Here is an 8,188-nt window from a genome sequence, read left to right on the forward strand (position 1 = left end):
TGGAAGAAAAGAAATGATCTAAAGTTGATGAGGAGAACTTTACCCTTTAGCACTCTGGTCAATGTCTTTACTTATGTCACCTGTTCAGGGAAACGGTAATGTCTGACATTTTAATACTTACAGCTTCATTCCTTTCTGACCAAAGATTTTCAAAATAAAATCATTGATAGTTGAAGTATGTAATAAATACGTATGTCTTATATATTTATATTCTTAATTCAAAATTCAAAATAGTAGAAAATATGGTTTTCCTTGTATTAATCCTGTTCTCACAGTTTGTGTTTCTCTAGGCTCTCTCTTGTCTACCCTTCTTCATATTTTGGTTCAATGATTTATCTTGTGTTTAATTAACCTTATTCTAATCTCTCTTTCTACTGAAGCCCCAAATGACCAGAGGCTCACTCCTGTTCTGATTTAAGTACGTGGCAGCCGTTATATTGACTTCAGTGGTGCAGGATCAAATCTCTTATGGCTCCGCAGCACCAGAGTTACACTTTGATCCATTTTGTACTAATAATGCATTAATTTTCTTTAGCAAATTTAAAGGTAAACTAACACACATGGATAGTGGTAAGATGTCATTTGAAACTGAGTTCTTATTGTCACAGCTGACTGGAATAATAAACATGATAAAAAATAAGTGTATTGGTTGCATTGTAGCTATAAGACTGAAAGGATGCAGAAGAGTGGTGACTATTTATATGACAGAAACACTACATGCATATTCCCACTTCATTTCATTAACAGATCTGAAAAAAATTCACATTTTTTCATTCTGTCCATAAGCTGAGAAGAGGAAGCTAAAAGACTGGAGGAAAAAGCAGGTAATATATGTCTAAACTGCTCATCATGGGACCAACTTTTCATTACCCTATTTTTTCCCAACTTTTCAGAAATACAAAGCATTCTAGTGTATTTGTAAAACTGCAGTTTGCATAGCTGCATTTAGCAGTGAAAGTATATGAGGATATTTGAAAGCACAAACCAGAGACAGATTTAAACAGGTTTGATTGATAGGACTCACCGAGGCCCTGCATTCAAAGGGACCTGCTGGGATTGCCACATGTTATTTACTGAGAAATAGCAGGGGTTACAGCTCTGTGTGTGGTCAATATACACCCCTGACGTGAAAGTCTGGAAGGTAATTGTCTACACTGAAGCTAGTCACCCTGGACTCTTATGAGCATTAGATCCTTATTTCTCTAATAAGCATCTAATGCTAAGAAAGATGCAAAAGATAGATCAGAGGTGCTTCTGGAGCTATTTATCTTCCTTGACTATGAAGTAACTTTTAGATGCCTAAATGAAGTGAGGCAATACTGAGCTCAGGTGCCTGGAAACTAGCTCCATCTCTCATCGCTTTGCCTGCTCACCCCAGGCCAAGGCAAGCAAGCTGTGTACAGCTATGCCAACCTTCTGCTCTGCTCCTGCCCTCCTGCCCTTCCTTCCTCTGCTCTTCCTTCCTCTGGCACCTCTGCACCCAGCCACACCGGTTGGGTATCATACATTTTTATATCCAGCGTAAGACGTGTATTTTGGTGCCAGCCTTCTGCTCTTTCACTGTGGAGATTGCCTCCCATGCATTCACAGCATAATATTTTGGTGTCTTTTCTGCTCTGTGACCAGCAGTGCCAGTAGCAACCACAGGCAGTTTTGGGGCTGCAGAGCAGTGGAGAGGCTGCAGAACTGCACGGCATTGGGGAGCACACATTTCATGGGGACTGGTGCTTGGAAAGCTTTCCACTAATAGGCACATTTGCACCCAGTGGGCTTTGTGCTGCAATTGCTGTGCCCATGGCAGATGCACAGGCACAGGCGTGGCTGGCCTGACACGCACGTTCACGCACTTTGAGAGAGGGTTCAACTTAGAGGTGTTCAGGCCTTCCTGCAACTGCTGGTGAATTGTCTTTTTTAAACGTAAGAACATATTTTGTTGGTTGCATTAAACACTAAAGGCATACAGCCATATTATATTGTAGAGCAAAGTCACTTTTCAAGAACATACTTTAAAAAAGTCGACAGCTGATTTACTAGATAATTAGGACAGGACAGAGGCAAGGTACCTCCTGACTCCAAGAAAACCCACAACAACAAAAAACCCAGATTTGCTTCAGAAAGTAAATTTTTCAGTGTCACAACTCATCTATGTGCTGGACAATACCAATAAATCTATTTCAGACTTGTGTTTCTGACACAACAAATTACATTTGTCCCTTTTTCCCTCTGTTCTTTCTCTTCCTTTCTTGGGCAGGAACCACATGGCAGATAATATTAATCTGACCTTCCTCTTGTCCTGGTATGTAAAATTTTTTCTCTCCTTTCGTTATCACTCTTCATATACAACTACAATAAATGTCAGGAACTGATGAGCAGTAAAACAATTTGTTCTCTTCCAGCTTTTGTGTAAGTCAGCCAACAGAAGAAAAGACATCTTACAGTAAGATACTTTACAGACAGATATTTTCATACAATGTTTTGTGAAACAATGAGTGACAGTGCTGCTCATATCATCTCTTTCCAGAGTGAAACCAAAGACTAAGCAAGGAACATGCTTTTGAAGTGCAGAAATGGAGCAGTGCTGTCTCAGTGCCATATAGCAATTCACGTTCATCCTACCCATTTTGGACAGGACTTCCAGAGCTGTCAGCCACCCACCTCTCCTTAAAAGCTTAATCTTGTTAATATACAATGTTCCTGCCATTTCAAAGACTAGTTTTAAAATAGCCTTTTATTTAAAATAAGAGGATTTTGTAAATGTCATATTGTATTTTACTTCAACAAGACAGAACAGCTTCTCCTTCTCATCTCCCTCCTCTTTAAACAAAACAAGCTTTAATTTTTACTGGTATTGCTTAAATAGAGTGTTTCTTTAAGGTAAATGCTGAAATTGGTTTTCTATCATAAGCTTATTCTATCACACTTTTAGTCCAAGAGTACATATAAGAGTTTGTATAGAGTTAATAATTTATGCATAGCTCTTTCAATAAATCTTTAATCAACTGTTAAAAATCCCAGCAGGCTGTTAGTTTGCTTATCACTAGTTTATAACCTTGAAGTAGTGGGCTTATAGCCACCTACAGCAAGTATTGTTCATGCCTGTAACTATTAATTACTTATTAACCCTTCGTTATGACCATGCAGTTGTTATGAAGTGCTACTTGATTTTTTTACCACACCATTCTCTATCTATTGAGTTCCTGGACTAGTGAAGTGGGTCGAGTTGCCTCCTGGCCCCAGGGAACCCATATTTTTGCTATCGCCTGTAGCAACCTTAGGATTTTTGCCACAAAGTTTTTCCCCTAAGTGAGAGTTTTGTGTATGATGACTGGGACATAGAAGGGCTCAGAGGAGGGGCAGGGAATGAAAGTAGTTCACAGCTTTGGTTTCTAGGGCTTTACTGACAGCCTGTTGACGTTTCTAAAGTATTCCCCCAGTATAACTTCCTTTCCCGCTTCTCACCTGTCACTTGATTCAGGGAGACTAAAAATAAAATAGAAAGTTACACAGAGGGTATGCTGAGTCCTTCTTGTACAATATATGTGAATTTGTCAGGCTCTAAAACCAACTGATTGAGGGAATGGTAACCTCCTCAGGTGCACAACATCAGTGCAACCACTCGAAAGGCTTCCTGGAATAAGCCCTTACACCCACACCTCCCCTTCTGCTTTACCAGATCAGTGGTGTTGGATAGGATATTTTAAACAGAATGAACAAACCGTGCAAACGTAAGAAAAATCAAGATCAGAAACAAATCCAAAAGCAAACCTCTCCATTTCGGGCTGATAATTTAGGCTCCCTTGTACTTTTTTCAGACATAGCTGTGGATAATAAACCACTTGCACAATCTGATACAACAGTTTCTATATGCTTGTGCTAACTTTTCCTTCTCTAATTATGAATGCATAAATACATATACTTAATTGCTCTGTAATGGACAGGCTGATGTGGTGCAGACCTACCGACCTACCTTAAACATAGGCCTTTTTTTTTTTAATTCTGAATACTGTTTCTCCCTCCTCCCCATCCAATCCTCCAGGGCTCCACTTTGCTACATAACCTCTGTTTTGGAAGTGCTTGGGGTGTATCAGAGCCCTCATTATGGAACAGAGGCTCAGGTAGGGGGGGGGACGACTGCTGAATGACTAGCTGAGAAGCTGTAATATAAGAAAAGGAGCAGGGACCAAAGACACTGAACAACTTGCCTGTAGCAATAATGGGAATAAAGGGAATAATGGGGCTGAAGGGCCATTGAACCTGGACTACCCACTACATGGAACTCACCAGGGAGGTCGAATAGTCCAGCAGCAAGGAGAGATCCTGGCTCAAAAGCAGAGCTGTTTTTCAAAGGCCAGTTCATCACTGTAGAGTTGAAACAAAGTGGAGGAAATACTGCCACATTTAAAGATCCTGTTCAAAACCTGTGTTCATGGAGGTGTGAAAGGTATGTGTGGGGGTTTTTTTAAGAAGTAAAAAAAGAAAATTTTTTTCTTTTTTTTTTTTTTAACCCCATAAGACAAAGCTTGCTTCTTTTTGCTTTGTCTTAAGGTAGCTACTTTGACCTTGAAGATATAAATTGTGAAAGGGAGCTTTGGCTGCTAAATGACCTTTCCATAACATACCCAAGTAATGCACACCTTTCTGTAGCATGCAAAGCATAGAACAACAGGAGGACAAAAGTCTTAGAAGTTCCCAGCTCCAGCAGTCTGGCACCACAAGATCTGCCACTGTAGTAGCTCCATCACCTGTGAATGTCTGTGCTCATCTCCAGAGCTAGGAGCTGAGAGCAATCCCCTCCTGAACCCAGGGAATTTGAAAGCACATGGGGTCCTGCAGCTGACTCTACTCACAACCAAACGGCACCCAGCCAGTGGATGAAACCTGACTGTCCTAACTGAGCTTATTCCATCCACATCATACTGATGAAACACAGACCACCTGAAGGTACTGCAGTAAATGAAGCTTGACTCCAGATCTTTGTTTTTATTTTCCCACTCTCTTTTCTATATATATCTACAACAAATGTTGATTCTAAATAACAGTACTAGCAAACTCATATTGATAAATTAATTCAGCAGTTCACGATGTAATTGCTAACCTTTTGCAATTAATTTGTTAAACACGTCATAAAATATTGTCATGTTTAAACAGTTTTAATTTGAGCACAAAATATTCAGGGATGTAGCAAGTTCCCAAATTGACATAAACTGAGAAACAGATTAGTATATCAATGGAATACATGAATTCTAATATGACTTAAATTTAAATGTAAACAAGCTAAAAGCTATTAATAAAGCACTCAGACACACTAGGAAGGAAAACTATACCAAAGAAATCTTGATCAAGTAGCAGTCTATCCCATTTGTAGTCCAGCACTTTGTAACTAATTACAGAAGAGTAAAGAAAATAGAATTGCTACTTTCTGGAAAAGTGAATACAATGGATAAGATAACGTCATGTAGAAAGGTCACAATGACTCAAACCCCATATCTTTTGGGGGTATAACATTTTGTGTGAGAGCATAGACACAGCCACAGCTCCATTATTCTCAGTTCACGTCTCACATTCATCTCTAATGTCACCTAGCTGACATCTGACACAACTTTGATTTCATAATCATGTCACTTCTGTCTGTAAGTCTATCAGCCCAAAAGACTACCAGAATTCTCAGTGATTCCTCTGCCAAAACTCTTGTTCATGATTCAACTGCATTTCAGCTTCATTGCTGTAGTTCCCAGATCTGTCTAATCCCAACTACCCAGAAGATGACATATCATTACCTCATCCCTACACAGAAATAAGTGTTTCTCCTCCAACTTCATTAATTTCATGTACGCTTTTGGATTAATTTTCATGTTACATCTATTATTGTGAGATATCTGTGAAGCTCAATCTGTTTCAGGAGAACTGGCTGTTAAAAAACTCTCTCTAGCCAGCTCTCTCCCTGTTGCCGCTCCAGGGTTGTCTGGGAGCTTTGCTGCTGGTGCTTTGCATGACAGGCAGACTTCCTTGCTCCTTCAGGCTTGAACCATGAAGTGTTTGCTCCGGGTTCTTCCCCTTACCTTTACTCCCTTATTCCCCTTCCCAGCCACTGGCAAAAAAAAATGTTAGTTTGGTGCTGTGCCACTGTGAGCATGAAGGCACAGACATGACTTTGGGCAGTGGTGGCTGAGAAGGGTGCTACTCAAAACAGATGTGGCTGTTGGAAGAGATGCCTTTAAGCGCAAGAGGAAGAGGACAAGCCCCAGTTTGCAAACACCCAGAAAATAATATTTTAACTGCAGTATTTTTTTCCCCACCTTTAAAATAAAAATTCTGGCTTTAGAACTTTGGCTGCCAGGATAAAGCAGCACCTGTGTATGTTGGTACTCATCATCTCTAGCACAGCATTTTTGCACAGTTTGGTGTTCTCAGATGACCTAGGGGTAGCATATAGATTTAAGGATCATACACATAAGGATATTTTATAGTCACTTGGAGTCTACTTACTGGTTGATAGCAGCAAAGTTTGTAATGTACTTTTCAAAAAATCTAGTTGTAAGAAATCCAGCAGAAGACTGTCTCCTCTGTCTAGTCTCCACTTACACCTGTCATGGAGGAAATGAGGAACTTACGCACTCTGTACACAGCCTCACACCTTAGATCTTCCTCTCCTTTATACTTGGAAGAGTCACAGACTCTTTTCTGCCTCTTTTTCCTTCCTAAATTTCAGAATCTTTCTCCTGACATACCTTAATTCTTTATATTCTCCACGATATTTTTTCTCAGTTTCTTTCAGTGTCTTAACGTTTGGCACATTATGGCTAAAAGTTTGCTAATTTGGGTTTCTTTTCTTTTTTTTTTTTCCCCAGAAGAACTTTAGATGTGAATCTTTTCTGATCCTGATTGATTGTTGTTTAACTCTGGTAGGCAGCTCAGTGCCACACAGCCTGTTGCTAGCTCCCCTCCAGTGGGATGGGGAGGAGAATCGGAAGAGTAAAACTGAGAAAACACATGGGTTGCTATAAATACAATTTAATAGGTAAAGTAAAAGCTGCGCATGCAAGCAAAGCAAAATAAGGAATTAATTCACTCCTTCCCATTGGCAGGCAGGTGTTCAGCCATCTCCAGGAAAGCAGGGCTCCATCACACATAACAGTTACTTGGGAAGACAAAACACCATAACTCCGAACATCCCTCCTTCCTCATTCTTTCCCCCACCTTTTATTGCTGAGCATGATGTCATACGGCGTGGGGTATCCCTTTGGTCAGTTGGGGTCAGCTGTCCCAGCTGTGCCCCCTCCCAACTTCTTGTGCACCCCCAGCCTACTCGCTGGTGGGGTGGGGAGAGAAGCAGAAAAGGCCTTGACTCTGTGTAAGCACTGCTCAGCAATAACTAAAACATCCCTGTATTATCAACACTGTTTTCAGCACAAATCCAACACACAGCCCCATCCTAGCTACTATGAAGAAAATTAAGTCTATCCCAGCCAAAACCACTGATACAATCAGCTTTGAAGTTTTATGGGTACTTCTGAAAAAGCCCTTTGGCTACTGCTGAGAAGGCAGCATGCCTCACCTATGCACGTCCCAGAAGACGATGGACTGCGAAACAACAGCTCCTCTGTCCTGTGAGCAGTTACTGCACTGGCAACCCTGGAGGGACTCCTCCACACCCTATTCTGACTTCAAGGCAGGTGTAGGTTTTGAGGGATGTAGAATTGGGGTACTGATGGAGTTTGTTATGGTAAGAGCTGAGAGTAAAAGCCAAGGCTCCTACTTACTTGATTTGGACTTCAAACTTTTTATGTTACTCCTGGTATGAACGAATGCAGTAAGGATTAGTTTCTGGGCAGAGAAATACTTCAGAACTCAACCTCTTCTTCTGAGAAAGGTGGTCCTGTGATTTGATTTGATCTGATTTGATTTGATCTGATTTCATTTAGTTCCATTACGTAAAGTATCTGAGAATCTGGAAACATGCACTTCATTTATCAAATGAAACTGGGCTTGCTCAGTGTGATGGGATTACATTGAGTGATACAGTTTATATGACCACAATAGAAATATTGGTTTCAGATTGCAGAAAGCTGAGGCAAAGCTAGAAGCAGAGAAAAATAGTACTTGAAAAACAATGATCTGGTTGTAAATCCTTAGGACAATAGCATTGGACAACTGAATTGATGACCTGGAAAATAAGTTCAAATTAAGA

This window comes from Aptenodytes forsteri, unplaced genomic scaffold (assembly GCF_000699145.1).
Source record: "Aptenodytes forsteri isolate BGI_AS27 unplaced genomic scaffold, ASM69914v1 Scaffold366, whole genome shotgun sequence".
In the NCBI taxonomy this organism is placed as follows: domain Eukaryota; kingdom Metazoa; phylum Chordata; class Aves; order Sphenisciformes; family Spheniscidae; genus Aptenodytes; species Aptenodytes forsteri.